The 15076-nt window shown below is 43.2% G+C and overlaps 1 protein-coding gene across 8 annotated transcripts in view; it reads left to right on the forward strand.

The window, feature by feature from the left end:
• The window catches only part of zfhx3b (zinc finger homeobox 3b), a 250260-nt gene that overhangs the window by 73439 nt on the left and 161745 nt on the right, over positions 1 to 15076 (forward strand). The window lies entirely within an intron of this gene.

Consider the following 15076-nt stretch of genomic DNA (forward strand, 5'->3'; position numbering starts at 1 on the left):
CTCTGTCCGGCGAAAGGGAAACACCGTCTGTTTTCCCTTACTTTCGCGAATCTGTCAGCGCGCCCTTTACTCTTCTTTCTTCTGTTTTCTTCAACCATACCATATTTATATGATCCTTGGTTTTTATCACCGAATTCACTTTTGAGAGTCCCGTTTTGGTGGCGATTTTTTCTCCCGCTGTATTGTGCATTTTCAATCAGTTCCTCTACTTTTTCTTTCTCTGTGTTCCACTTTCCCGATCTTTTCGTTTATTTTTATTCCTGTTGGATATTGTGAAGGGTTGTTAAAGTCGATTCTTGCTGATTCCCTGTCGGAGTCACATGTAAATCGATCGGTGTGTGTGTGTGTTTTAGTGAGTGTGGGGGGTTTAAAAACGGAGCCCCGGGTCTCCTTCATGACAAGAGCGGAGCTGCGAGACTTCGGATACGGGAAAGCGCAAAGCCGAGTGCCGAGAGAGTGTGGGCGTCGGGTCGGGGAAAGGAGAATGGGGGAAAAAGTGGGGAAAGGTATTGAGACAAAGAACAACAGAGAAACGAATACGAAAGGGTTTTGGATTTTCAGTAAAAAAAAAGAAGACACAAGACAAGGCACAAAATCCCAACTGGAATAAAAAATAATAATTTGAACCTACTGATAGCCAATAATAAGTACAGAAAAAAATAATAAACGATGAGACACATTAAGATGAGAAAATACGAAGCGATCGTTAATAATAAACTTATTTTTTGACAAAATTGGGAACAATTAGAACTTAGAACGGTTACCGGTGGGTGAATCTAGTAAGCGCAAGAAGAAACAAAAGAAAAATGTTTTGACGAGGAAAATATGAAATATTAAACAAAGCACCGGACACAAAAAAAAGTGTAGGGGGAGAGGCAAAAAAAGCAGTAGTCGGATAGATGGAGGTAGAGACAGCGAGAGAGGAAGGGGGAGTCAGACAGGGCTGGAGAGAGTGTAGTCCCTCGGAGATACGGACTGATAGACACGAAAGAACGGAAATATTTCCCACCATGCGTACGCACAGAAACTCGCACACACAACACACACTCTGAAGCTCAAAAAGAACTGAAAACAAAGATAAGATGTGGATTTAAACGAAATGCGTTAAGAGAACCGAGAGACCGAAGACCGAGGTTTCGAGACAGACGGGCGAGAAAAGCTGTTTGAGAGTGGAGGGTAGGATGTGCAGGGTCTTGGAAGAATTGAGAGAGAGAGGTTGAGAGACTGGGGGTCAGACAACAAGAAACAGGGGAACAGGGGTCACCGAGTGAGTGAGAGAGAGATAAAAAGAAAGAAGGAAAAAACCCTCCATTAACAGCCGGGGGGGGGGAGAGGGAGAGGAGGGAAGGCGCGGGGTGGGGGGGGGGTGGTTGTGATGTTGAGGGGTCACACGAAACAGACAAGAGAGAGATTGTGGGGGTCAGCGACTGAAAGATAAAAGAAAGCCTCCAGTTGGTCAGCGAGAGGGAAGCTGCAGTCGAAGTATTTCTGGGGGTACAGTACATGGGAGGAGGAAAGATACCTGAGGAGGCTCTGGCAGTTTTAGGGACTGAGGAAAAGAGAGAGGCGTTGGGGGGAGAAGAAGGGTCAGGAAGCAGTGGGCAGTAGAGAGGGGGATCAGAGGAGAGGTCAGGAAGCCAGGCAGATTGCAAGACCTTTCAGAGGCATTCTGACAAGAAGAAGGCAAGCTTTCACATGCATAACCCAGGCCAGTGCATTATTTAAGACTTTTGCCTAAGAAGAGAGAAAAATTAAAAGAACCCCCCCCCCCCAAAAAAAATAAATAAATAAAAATAAATTAAAATTGAAATCTAAAGAATCGATTATAAAAGCCAAGAGAACCTTTTCTCTGCCTGATTACTGATGATATCTTCAATATTCAGGAAACCTTCATTTTGGAGGAAAAAAACAACTCAGGAGAGGGCTCGTAACATTTTCTTATTCAGAAATGGTCTCTCCCCACTCCAGTTTTTTATGGAAACAAGCTGGAACCGAGGGGTTACAGATAGGTCTGGATTTTGTGTCTTTTCGGCACGGCCTCTGAAGAGCTTCAAAGTTACTGCAGCAGCACAGAGAGAACATGGGGGTGTTAATAATCACAGGCTTCCCACAGAAAAAGGGATATGGCAAGTCATGGTAGCTGTGCCCATGGTCTCATTACCTGTGAGCTTTACAAACAAAGGAAACAAAATGCACAACTACACCTCAGTAGACTAAATCAAATACAGCATGTATATCGTGGACAAACGCAACCTGTTCAATTTAATATTGCTAATACAGTTCATCCGCAAATACTTCTATTATACCTTTATCAGATTTATGATTTTTTAATTCAAATGGTATATTATAAATGAATAATTATCATATGTCTTATTAAAAAAGGCATCTTATAATAGAAACTTATTTCTATATAGAACACTACACGGGAAAGGGAAAATCTTTATTTTCGTTCTTTCTGTTGCCTTTATGTTCCTCAGTTGTAATGTCACATAGTGGTTTGCTTATAATTATATATATATCATTCATATTTTTAAATGTTAATTTTATGCTTTTGGGGTGCTAGTTTTTTTTTTTGAAGATCACATATTTTATTACCCAAGGTTTTTCTTAGTTACATTAACCAAACTGTGTGTGTGCATAATTGTGGTTTGTAAGATGTAGGTTTAACGGTGTGCATTATAATGGAGGGAGCACATGCATTAATAGTGGTAGTGTTGTAATTGTGTCTAGGTCTCATCTCGTCTCATTTTCTAGAATTGTTTTTCTTTTGTAACGTGAATTTAGCTTTGAAAATTACATTAATTTATTCATGTGTCTTTGCGCTGCAACATAGCTCTTTTTGTTAAGCGGGCTGTTTGGGTCCTTCCTTAAGCAGTTAGGAGTACTGTGGTGTGGGCCAGTGCTGAAGAGATTTGTTACTAAAGATATAAAGTAGTCGAGCAAATCCTTCATTTCACAACATTAGCTCTTGAACTTGTTGATAATGGTGAGGTTCAGGATTTGTAGAACATGAAATTTTTTTAACATGGTAAAGGGTAGAGCCTCAGAGGTGAGTCGTGACCCTTTGCTCACATTTATATTTTTCTATTATTATGCTATTGTTTTCTTAAAATGCAAATATATCCCCAAAGGCAGGTTATTGCAATTGGAAGTAATGTTACTTTAAGAAAAGACATTTTAAAAACAGGTTTGTTTTAGAGAAGTATGATTTTAATCAGTTATTTATTCTAATTCTTCAGTGGTGTATTGACGCATATAAATATTTTATCGTGTTACTAAATGTGTTTCTGCTCATGAATGTGCTTTTATTTCTATATGTACCAAACTGTCTTTCCATCCTTCCACTTTTGAATATAAATTAATGCTTAGATGTGTGGATTGTGAATTTCATTTTAGTTGAAAACCTTATGGAAGCATTTTCTTAATTTGCCATCAACAGTATATATTGTACGTCAGGGTGTGTGTCTTCACAAAATTACTTTTAATTTTTTGAAAGCTTTTGAAGACCGGTCATTGAGCAAAAATAATTTGTAATATTTGTGCACTGTCTTGTAGTCAGAGCTTACAGGTCTAAATCCTGAAACAAGGTTACTCGCAGGGAGATGTCAGCAGTGTGTTCTGATATTTTAGAAGAAAAAACATGGTGAGAAATTCTGTGGATGGAATAAATAAGCTAATAATAATAATCTTAACCAGCACGAGAGAGAAAATGGGGAGATAGAGGCAGTGGAGGTTGAAGGTGCCCTTTGTGCATTTATAATGTGACACCGCAAAAAAAGGGTACACTGTATATATTTAAACGCTTTCTTCTTTGCATCAAATTGGGTAGCAGTTTTAATCATGAGAATTTGTTTTTTTAGTTTGCAGCATTAAGTGCAGAGTGAAAGGCGAAAGTGAACTGTGCCTAGGCGTAGTGAGGGAGTCCTGTTTGGTGTCCTGCAGGACCCTGCCGGCGTGGTAGGAGGAGATAGTGTGCCCTGCGATGTGCCGGCTCTCTCTCTCGGTCTCCCAGGGGCCGTGGCTCAGGTCTGGGCAGAGCCCCAGAGGGGATAGGAGGCAGGGTGCAGGCTGTGGCCTAGACACCCTGTGCTCTTGCTCCCTCTCTCTCCCTGATGGCTCTTTTTTTTGCCCTTACTTTTGAAAGAACCAGACTGAAAGATTCTTGATTTTTTTTTAAAATAATTGTTTCTTAATTCCGGCTCTTAACCTGCATGGCCGCCCCCCCCCATCTTAAAAGCACAAGCCTCTTCTTTTTTTTTGAACACCGAGTCCAGCGTCCAGCGGAAACGCTGCCCGGTCCTCCTGTTGCCATGCTGGCGCAGTGCTGTGAGTGGCAGGTGAAAGTGGTTTTGCAGTGAAAAGGCTAATTTGTCACGATCTTGCCATCCGTCTTGTCTTTCAGTTCTCCTGATTTTTCTCCCACACTTTTTCTTCCTCGGACCTGCTGTGTTCTTTTTATTTTTCCCTCCCTTTGCTTTTTTTGGGGGGTATTTTGGGGTTTGCTATTTTTTTCCTCCCCCCCCCCCCCCACCTCCTCCCTCCGTTTTTTACTCACTCTTCAGTGGGTTTTGACTTTTGTTGGCCTGCAGGTAGACCCCTTTCCTGTTGAGATTGTCATGGATTATGTAAAAAAACAAACACGATTTTTTTTTTCATAAATCTTCTTTTCGCTGTAGGGTTGAGTTAAAATTGGGTTAGCAGGAGCAGTGGATCCAATTACAGCTCTAGGTTTTGAATATGCAAGGTGCTGCAGACTGGACCTGTTATTCCAGTTGTTACAAACTGAAAAATAATAGCGTACGTGTCAGACTTGTCATTAAGGGGTGGGCGGTGATGGTGATGGTTGTCGGGGGGGGGCGGGTTGTGTAAAATGGGCCTGATGAACAGTACGATGCTTGTCTCCTGTGTCGTACCTGTCTTGTGGTTTAGGCTCAGTGGCACAGATCTGCAGCCAGAAACCCTTTCCTTTCTCTAGCTCTTACTTGATCTGCCAGCAGCGCCTTTTCTAATTATTTTTCTTCTTCTTCTTTTTCTTGTTCTTGTTGTTGGTCTTTTATCTCCTTGAAGTGAAGCTGGCAGGAATTCTGTGGTTTGCTGTTACACAATATGTTATCATGTTCGTAATCGCTAACTCATTGTGGTGGCGTTGGGGTTGTGAGAGGGGGTGATAACGGGTGGAGCACGTTCTGCCTTTGAAGCATCTTGCTTTTTATACCCTCTTCCACGCACAGGCAGACACAGCACCACGTCGTCTCACACGAACACATACGCACGGATATACTTTAAGTCCAGTCTCCCGGGTTGTGTCTGCAACACGTCTCCAGATTGGGGGGGAAAAGACACAAAACAAAGCAGACTTCATAATCTGTTTTAACAAAAGGTGGAAAAAATCTGGAAACAAACTTGTAATGATTGATTTGTTAAGGAATAAAAGAAAATAAATACAGCAGGTGGAACTGCTCGTGTCTGCCTGCCTGTATATTAAACGGTGAATGCAGAACGCTCACTGTAAGAACAAGAAAGTCAACGTGAAACAGGAATTCCACTTTCTTGATAACAAGCTGCTCGACCACATTTCGTTTTAATCAGGTAACGGCAGCGACTCTGGAGAGGCATGTAGTCTCTGCTTGTTCTTTTTTTTAATGAAATCTTTTAAGAATTAAAGGAAATAAAATCTAACACTCATATGAATATGAATAAACGTGGTTATTTATAATTCCTTATGACACACAAGATGTGCATTCCTTCTATGCATTGCTTTGTGATGCAAAAGTATAATTTTACATTAAACTGGATGTGCGTTTTGAGAAAAAGCTCCTTGCTTTAGTTCCACACGACCTTGAACTGAAACTGTGTGAAGGTAGTCCCCACTTTCTCAGCACTCGATGTGCATTTGTAAAAAGTCAATCTTGTGATGCAGTAGCTGATATATTATGGAATAAATAAATGCATCTCCTTGCTTTCATTTTTGTATTTTAACGTGTCACAATTCCTGTCAAGAGCAAACCCCTTCTCTGTTTTGCGTTCTTTCATTTACGGTCGGTTTCACACAAAAAAAATGATTAATGCTTATTCGCTGATTAAAAACGAAACGATACAGATGAAAAGAAATCCTAGCTCGCCCGTTCGGGAGAAAAAAATAAATTGACAGGTATGGAACAGCAAGGAAAGAAAAAAGACTTTGTGGTCTTGCATGTGTTTGTTTTTTTTTTTGTTAAAACCAAACTGGAAAGGTGTGTTGCAGTTGCTCATGCCCACGTGAGTCCTGGCGCTTCTGGGGGGCCTGTAGCGAATGTGGAGTCGCACGCTCAGAGAGGACAGGTTACCCCACTGTGGGAGCGGGTCTCTGCGTGGAGAGAGGCCTGACTGTGCCTGGAGAGAGGTGCCTCCAGAGACTGCCCAATTGAACTCTCCAGCACCCTCAGTATCCCCCCTCAGGACCTCAGACCAGGCATTCCACCCTTTACACTTGAGCTTATCATCACAAAAGGCAGAATGCATAAAACATGGAGGATATATAGACGGAGTCGACTGAGGTCGCTTTTCTTTTTCGACCACTGAGCTGTGGAACAAAGCGTGGGGCCCCTGGCCTGTGACTTTGACGCAGTTCTTTTCTTCTTCTTCTTCTTTTCTAAACGACGGTTGGTTCCGCCGACCAGCCTCCAACTCTGATTTTTGTTTCTGATTATTTCGCTTTTTTGGGGGGGGGGGGGAAGAGAAAAAAAACCCAGAACGTGTATTTGTTGGTATTTGGATTTTCTGGTGCCGCGCAACGCCGTCGCAGCCGCAAGCTCGAGAGCGACCGTTGTGGGCCCGCGGGCTCCCTCTCTGTGCGGCTCGTGGGCAGTCGGAAGGGAGCGTGGCTTGGAAACGTTTTGGGGGGCTCTGGCGTCAGCACGGCACAGGACTGTCAGTGACGCTGCGGCCTGCCGGCCAAGCTGAGAGAGCCAGTTCTCCTTCACAGAACTGGGCCGCGGAGCCCGAGCACACAGCTGGGACAGCAGCAGACGCTCCGCATGTCATGACCAGGCCAAATTTTACACACAGCAGGAGCCATCAGTTTCTAAATCTCAATACGAGTGATAGTTGGAAGAGGTGTTTGTTTTCGTACAAGGCATGTCCTAGCTTTGGCTGTTGTCCGACCAGCTCTCTTCTGCAGAGTGATCCAATGGTAAATGCCGCTAAACTGTAAATGATGGAAAACCGATTTTTGGCAGCGGAAATGCACTCTTATTTTTGCCATTTGAAAAAACGAAAATTTCATTTCAAAGCATGGGATGTGAAACGGAAACGTGTCTATTTGTTTTTCCCGTTTGTGTACGGCTGTCACAGGGGAGGTGTACACTTTCGTAACGAATTTATTTAGAAATCGAAAGGCGAGAGATTATTTTAAAATGGGAAAGGACACGCTCGGGAGATTCGCTGAATTAACATTGTGCTTGTACAAGGGGATATATACGCCTCAGACTGTGTGGGACCCAAGACTTATTTCCCACAATTGTAGCTGTGGTACTTGTAGTGCAAGACTGGACCCTTTAGAATTACCTGGGGGTGATTTTAAGCTGCAGAGTCTTGTGAATCCCAAGAGCTGCTGGGAAAAATGACACAGCCCACGTTCCTCATAGCCCCTGCCCACCAACACAAATAGTCTTATGCTCGTTTTGGTCCTGCATCTGTCTGATGCGTGCTCCTGCCGGTGATGCTGTTCGGCCTACTCAGGCAGACAGTGACTTTTGTTGTCCAGGACGGCAGCTGGCGAGTGAGGTGACGAGGGCAGATTCTGGGCCTGTCCTGGTCACGGATGGCCTCTGTTCCACCCTGAGCTCAGTTCAGCCTCCGTCATGGGGGGACCTGCGGGGACAAAGCCACACGCGCTCGCTTCAGAACGTCTTACCCTGATCCTTTATAAAAAACAACCAGAATCCCCCAAATACCTGTCTTTCTTGTTTAAATTTAAAATAGGTGTTTTCTTCACAGTATTGGGTCGAGATTTGAAGGCAGCACATATGTGTTCATTGATGATCATCTCTTAATGTTTTTTTGGGGAAATAAATCCATTCGCAGTGTTCAGCCCACTCCATTTTTGCTTCTGGCACCATGGAGTACAGATTTAGGGTTTATTTTTCAGTATTGGGGCTTCTCAAGTGTAATGATTGACACATTTTGGCAAAGCTGGGCTTTCCAGTGTTTGTTTTATATTGGATGCATACGTGTGTATCGGTTTTGAATGTGTAGGTTATAAAAGAAAGATGAGAGGTTTGTAATAGTTTTTCCATGTTAATTATACTGCTATATATAACAAGAAAAAAAATCATTTAAATGCAATTTACACATTGGATTAGAGAGATTCTGCAGCATGTAGTACCTTTATCATTTTATGCAGTTGTATTATTTTATTATTTACAGTTATGTTCAAAAATGAGATCTGCATGAAATCCATTTTGCTTTAGGCATCTGAAAAATAACGCATGATCCTGTCCAATGTAGTACAGTAACGTGCTATGTACATGGGATTGTAGCAGTGTTTTTGTCAATGGTTTTCCACCGTGCAAGGCCATAAATAACATTTCTTGTTCTTCTGTCAGTTGGGGTAAAGCACATGAGCAGCCAGCGAGTGTTGTGTTTGTGCAGTGCTTGTGTGCGTGTGTGTGTCTGCCTGTCTGTAATATGTGTGCGCAAATGTACAGTGTGTGTGTGTTCAGTGTTTCCCGGCTGCACTGAGCTGTTGGAATGCGGAGTGGGGGTATGTGGACCCTGCCAGGCCCATGCCATTTCCTCTCCGTGTACCGCACAGCTTATCCTCTTCAGGATTAAAAGAGAGAAGAAAAGAAAAGAGGGATTCGGGGAGCCCCCTCCCCTCCATATATATAAAACAGAGTCTTCCAACAACACACGCGATTCACTTGCAAATGTGTGGCAGACTGTCCGGGTTCCCCATGGGGCAGGAGGAGAGAGAGGCAGGCTGCTGTCTCCGGCCCGCGGCCTGCTCCAGTTGCCTGTTGCAGGCCTGCAGGGCTCCTCTTTTACCGCCAGGCCGGGCAGGTTCCTTTCGTTCACTTTCTTTTCTCGTCCTTTTTTTTTTCCGGATTCCCAATTGAAGAAGTTGATTCGAATTTGATTCTCCTTATTTTTTTTTTAAATCTCGGGGGCTGGATGTGGGCCCCGAGCTGAGAAGCGGGGCCTGTCTGCGGCGTGGCGTCTGGGGGGGGGGGAGACCGCGGCGTTGCCGGGGACGCCCTGTTGGGGCGCGGGGCGCGTGTTTGGTTTGACATCCCGGGGGGCCGGCCATGGCACCCCGCCCCCACCCTAGCTGACGGAAACAGCGGGGAATGGGTTAAAAGGCAGACTCCCCTCTTTGTCTCGGCAGCCCTCTCCGCTATTGTTGCCGTGGAATTGAGCTGGCTGCACCTCACTTGACCACAGCAAAGCAATAAAATGGCCTCTAAGTGCTGTCGCCTCGCAAGCGGTCTGTCGTCGTTGGTTGGGATGAGGGCGCACATCTGTGGGTTGTTTTCTCCACATCCGTGCCGTATGTACACACTTACAGCGCATGTAATCATGAATATCCAAACACTCTATAAATTGCGCATTGGTGACTGTTTGTAGTTGCTTCACCTAACTTGATATTTTTTCATTTTAAGTAATATGAATTTAATTTTTAAGGCCTAACAATAAATTAAAGGGTAATAGAACAAGGTTAATCATGTACTTATTTCAGTTAATTGAATCAACCTGTGTTAATCTAAATGTATAAATTGAACGCAGAAATGAGCGTTTCCACTCAGTGCTGACTAGAATACCTTTCTTCACATCTGTAGCTTTTGCCTCAACACATGCTTGTAAACAACATTGATTTTTTTTAACTTGAAGGAAACACCTGAGAATTTCAGATGCATGTTTTTTGCTGACATATTTGACTAATGAAGTCCCAGTGTTATAAAAATTAGGCGAGTCACCTACACCTCACCCAGTCACGAGACTGACTTTTATTTTGTTTATACAAATCTTGCTTAAAATTGTAAAGATTTGTTTTGTATGCAACGAAAACCCCATTTTATGTCCATTATATATTTTTGTATCATGACGTCTACTCTTGTGTACAGAACTTGTTTAGATCCAGCACATTTTAATAATGTCCTGCGTTGTGCTGCTATATTATTTTAATGATTCCCTTTCCAGCGTCCAAATCCAATTTCTTTTATCCCTTATTATCCTGTTGGTACGGGAGGATAGGTGGAAGTGAAGCTTGAGAGAGCTTCTGCAGGGCCTCATTATTAACGTGGAGGATGAATTATTGCGTGTTTGTGTTTTGACGTCTGGAGTTTCAGTGAGACTGTGGGATCTGTGTGATGGCTGCCACATAATTGGTAGTGTCCAAAGCCCCTCTTGGGTGTAACCTGTTTATACCAAGTGTCTTACAGACTCTGTATTAATTGTTATATATTAAATCAGGCACTTCCTTGGCATTTAGGAACCAAATTATAACATCACGCTGTCCTGTCTGCAGGATGTTGTTTGCCAGAAGTTTGTACTGCTTCCCCTTTCATTATTTTTCAGGAGCGTGGTTTGCCAGTGGTGGCATTTCTAGATGATTTCCAAAAAGTCAAGGGAACAATTGTCCTTCACCTCTGTGAGTTCTTAAAGAGATTCAGACCCCAAAGACTTGTGATACATTGGAGGTGGCAAAGTGTAAATACCCTCCCCCTACCTCCCCCAGAACACTAGGCTGCAGTGCTGTGTGGATCAGCTTTATATACGCAAGAAGAGGAGCGTGCAAGACACACATACTCACACAGGCCTGGCAAGACAGTGGGATCTTTTGCTCCAGTGTTGACTTACCCCAGACCCCTGCATGCCAAAGCCTGCTGCCTTATTGTACACTGTGCCGAGAATGTGCACTGGGCTTTAGACATCAGAAATTGCCCCCGCCCTCCCACTTTCCCATTTGGGATTCTGTTACCCTTGAGGGATGTCACATTGGAGGAGGAGTGACACTCAGCTCAGAATTTGGTCCATAATATTTCCATTTTGAAGAACAATGGAGTCTGCTGAGCACATAAAAATCAATCTACATTTTAAGGTGTTTTTAAAATTGGATGTTTGTTCAGCAGTGTTAGAATTTTTGTGTTTTGCCGTACAGTATATTGATGGTTACGTTTTGCAATTGAGTTTGTGCTTTAGAAAAGACTTGATCCACTATATTTAATATTTCAGAAGGCTTTTTGGACTTGCTGTTACTAACAGTCACCTTGTCTTGTGCCATTGCCAACAGCTCTAGAATTTGAAATCTCTTTAATGGTTTGTAAATAAAGACTTTTTAACGAAAAGTAGAACGTCAACACACATTGCCATTGTTGTAGACATTGTATAGTGGCACATCATTCCGGGGTGCAGAGACTAGGAATGAATGTAGCTGTCAGCATCTGTTTTAACATGGAAAATGAAGAAAAATGGAATTTGTTTTTACAGTATTAATAGGGAAGGACACACTAAGCTGGTGGTATGAAAATCATTTTATCAACAGTAATATCAGCGGGTAATTCAGAGTGGTAGCTGGATGGAACAAAGTACTTTGTTGTAATGAGAGGTCAAATGAAGGTGAAAACATACCAGGTGTATAGAAATTATTTTTTTTATTTTGATTGCTTATCATGCACATCTGCCTTTGATTGTGTTGTTTGCATACATACGGCAACGAAGCCCTTACAGCTTTCAATAGATGTCAACAGAAGGAAAGCTTGTGTTAGTCACTCAGTGACCTGCATCTTTAGGTGTTTCTTTTGCTTGTTCTGATGACTCAGAAAAGGGTTTTAGAGATCTCACTGAAGCAACAATATTAATCTTCTGTGGTTGTTAGAAATGTCTTAACTTTGCTACAAATTAGTAAGACAGTTCTAAACCAGACCCAAGTGCATGATTACCATTTATAAAGCCCCAGAGTCCTCAAAACAGCCTGTTTAGACTCTTGAATTTTAGGCTGTCCTCACACGTCTCGTGGCTGTAAGGTTGTACTCCTGTTATGTTCTGTTCTGCTGAGCAACAGCAGTAAATAAGATCACATTTAGACTCCTACTGCAAGTGAAAGTTTGGGAAAGTGTGTAATCTTTAAATCTTCAGGGCTGTCAGTAAGAGATTGCAGGCTTATGCTGTGGTTCTGTCTGGGTTTATACAGTGCTGTCTACCTGAAACAAGTGAAGTAAGCTCACTGAGCAGAAAGGAAAGTTTGCTTGGGGGTTGTGTTTAGAGATCTTCCTTCTGATGAGCTGCCAGTAGGCCTTACCTAACTCCCCAGTCCCTGCTTTCCCAGCACATGGCTGTTTTTTTCACTCTCCGGATGATTCCTGACTGGAGTGTCTGTGCAGAGATTCCCAGGGAGAGCAGCGAGTGTCTGCTTCTTGTCCTGGCACAGTGCTCTTAGCCTTTAGGTGACTCAGGCTCACTGTTTATCCTGGAGAGGGAGGGGGAGGAGGAGGAGGGCTGGGGTGCGAGGGAGGGGGTGTAGGCTGCAGGCACAGTTTTCATCACTTCCTTCCTTCCTTTAAGATTTTATGAATCACAAGTGTCATAACAATTGGGGAAAAAAAAGAAGCATAAAGGTCTTTAAAAACAGAATGGCACAACTAGAATAATGACATGTACCCCAAGGGCAGTGAAACTGCAAGGGATTTAGCGAACACTTATTAAATAAAATGTGTGCATATAAACGTACCTGTTTATATTCTGTACAGCCCCATTTTCTGAGGGGTTTGCTTGGCTAAATAAGTGACAAAGCCTGAGCAAGCATTGGCATGGAGTTTCCACTCGTAATTTGTTCTAAAAAATGCATTAGTGCCCCTTCATCCCGCACACACACTTATAAAAATGTACCTTCCTCAATCTTTTCATTGCACCTTTAAGCTATAACCACATTTGACAAATGTGTGTGTGTTGTGGTTTAGTCACAGGGCGTACAGTCCAACACGCATCGCATCTGCACTGCCAGTTTCTTTTGGCTGCCTGGGGACTGTTCTGCATGTTTCTCGGCAGGTTCACCCAAACGCAAGGGCATGCTGAGTAGAACAGGGGGCTTTTTACCTCTCTCCAAGAACTGGTTTCGTCAAGTAAGGCCCTTTTCAGTTCCTGATTCCAGCTGCCCGGCCTTACCAGATAACCACCTGTTTTGAAGCGAAACTGAAATACTGCTGTACATACGATAATGGAATAACAACAAGTCACTGCAATAAATTCTGTTTCAGGTGAACCCCAAGCAGAACAACAGCAACAATGACAGACACCAGGAGGGGAAAAAAGGTTTTTAGAAAAGAGCACAGATTTCACTAGAATATACTGTTTTTTCGGTCTCGTGCTTCATTATTATCTTGTTTCTGCGACAGCATTTAGATACAGACTAGTCTTCAAAGCGACGGGTTCAGGGAATATTTCAGGTTGCAAGGATTGCTTCCAAGCGATTCGGAAGTGATTGTAGATATTTGAGGATGCTCAGTACAATCTATCTTTATATCTATAATATATCTATATACCTTTCTGCTTGTGCCATTGTCCCACCCCAGCAGTATTAAATTGCCCCCCTTCACACCCCCAGCAATGTCAAAATACGAGCAGAGCATCCTGTGTCATTCTGATGCCCTGCACTTCCATCATAATGTGTTTTAACAACCATGCACAGGGTGACAAGGGATTTGGGAAGGCTGCCACTGCGCACTTTGCTAAAATAAAGAAATAAAATTACACCGAAATTAAATATATCAACACGACATCAGGACACGCAGCCAAGAAGAAAAGGAGCAAAGTGCAATTAATCAAAGTTAGCTTCTTTTCAGGCTGGGAGGCAGCGCTGTGTGAATGTTACCAAACTCAGATGGTTAATTATTGGTAATATACAGTCAGTCAAAACGAAAGGCGCAAAAAAAAAAAATACAGCGGAATAAATAATCCGTCCTCCTTCAGTGTTGAGAATATTGACTGTACTGTGTATGGAAATCGGAGTGAGAACATTCATAATGCTGAGTTCACAAGATCCAGGAATCGCAAGCACTCTGAAAAGTCAACCTTAATCCTTCAACAGGAAGCAGGAGGGTGTTCTTTCAGACGTTCCCATGAAACAGGAACTGTGTACCTAGATTACAGAGCTGAGCGGGGAGCGGGCTGGATGCCACGGTATCTAGCAGAGCGTCTGCCCTGGTCGCCCTATAGGAGAGCTGCCCAGCCTGTGTGTGGGTAACATGGAAGCCCTCCGGGGGGAGAGGTGGAGCCGATGCAGCTAATGACTGTGGCTTGTGTCAGCTTGTTTAACACTTGCTTGTGAGCACATTTATATGCAAATGCAAACGACCAATTGTCTGGTTAATTACAGCAGGTCTATTGTATCAGCGCCAGCTAGTAAAAGCAGGATAAGCATTCAGTTTTGGGATTGTGGACTTTCCCTGTTCTAGGTTTTTTGGGGGGCATTCCCTTTGTTAAAGGTTTCTGTTTGTTTGCAGCACCTTTTTTTCCCCCCCACCACCCTGAATTTGAATGTCGCTGATAAATGTGCGAAACAGTGTGTACTTGAGTCCTTCCCCATAGTCCTCCTCCTCTTCCTCACTGGTGTGATTCCGGATTTCTGTGGTCAGACGAAGTAGTCTGTCAGCTCTCACCCTTCTGCAACGAATGCTAAATTAATTACTTCGGGTGCTAAAAATGCATTTAGGTCACATTTTAATTTCATGCAAATTTATGAGCAGACAGAAGCAAATATTAACTGTACAGCCACAGGCAGCCATTGGCTGGGGACAAAGGTACCTCTTTTAACTGACAAATACAATCAGTTTCCACAGACAGACTACAGCCGCTCCACATTTGCAGACAAGGGAGGTTACCAGGACGAGTGACAGCCTGGTTTGCAGAGCGAAGCTGTACAGTGCTCTTGAGTAGGCTTCTGTGCCAATCAGAGGCACTGTGAAGAGCACGTGCTGGACCAAAACACAGAAGAGCAGCTACAACACTGCTAGAAAAACACTTAAATGCCTTTGTCTGGCTCTTTAGAATCTGTATAAAACTATTGATTTCCATTAAATAATACCAGAAATAAGCCAGC

The sequence above is a fragment of the Lepisosteus oculatus genome, chromosome 20 (genome assembly GCF_040954835.1).
Source record: "Lepisosteus oculatus isolate fLepOcu1 chromosome 20, fLepOcu1.hap2, whole genome shotgun sequence".
In the NCBI taxonomy this organism is placed as follows: Eukaryota; Metazoa; Chordata; class Actinopteri; order Semionotiformes; family Lepisosteidae; genus Lepisosteus; species Lepisosteus oculatus.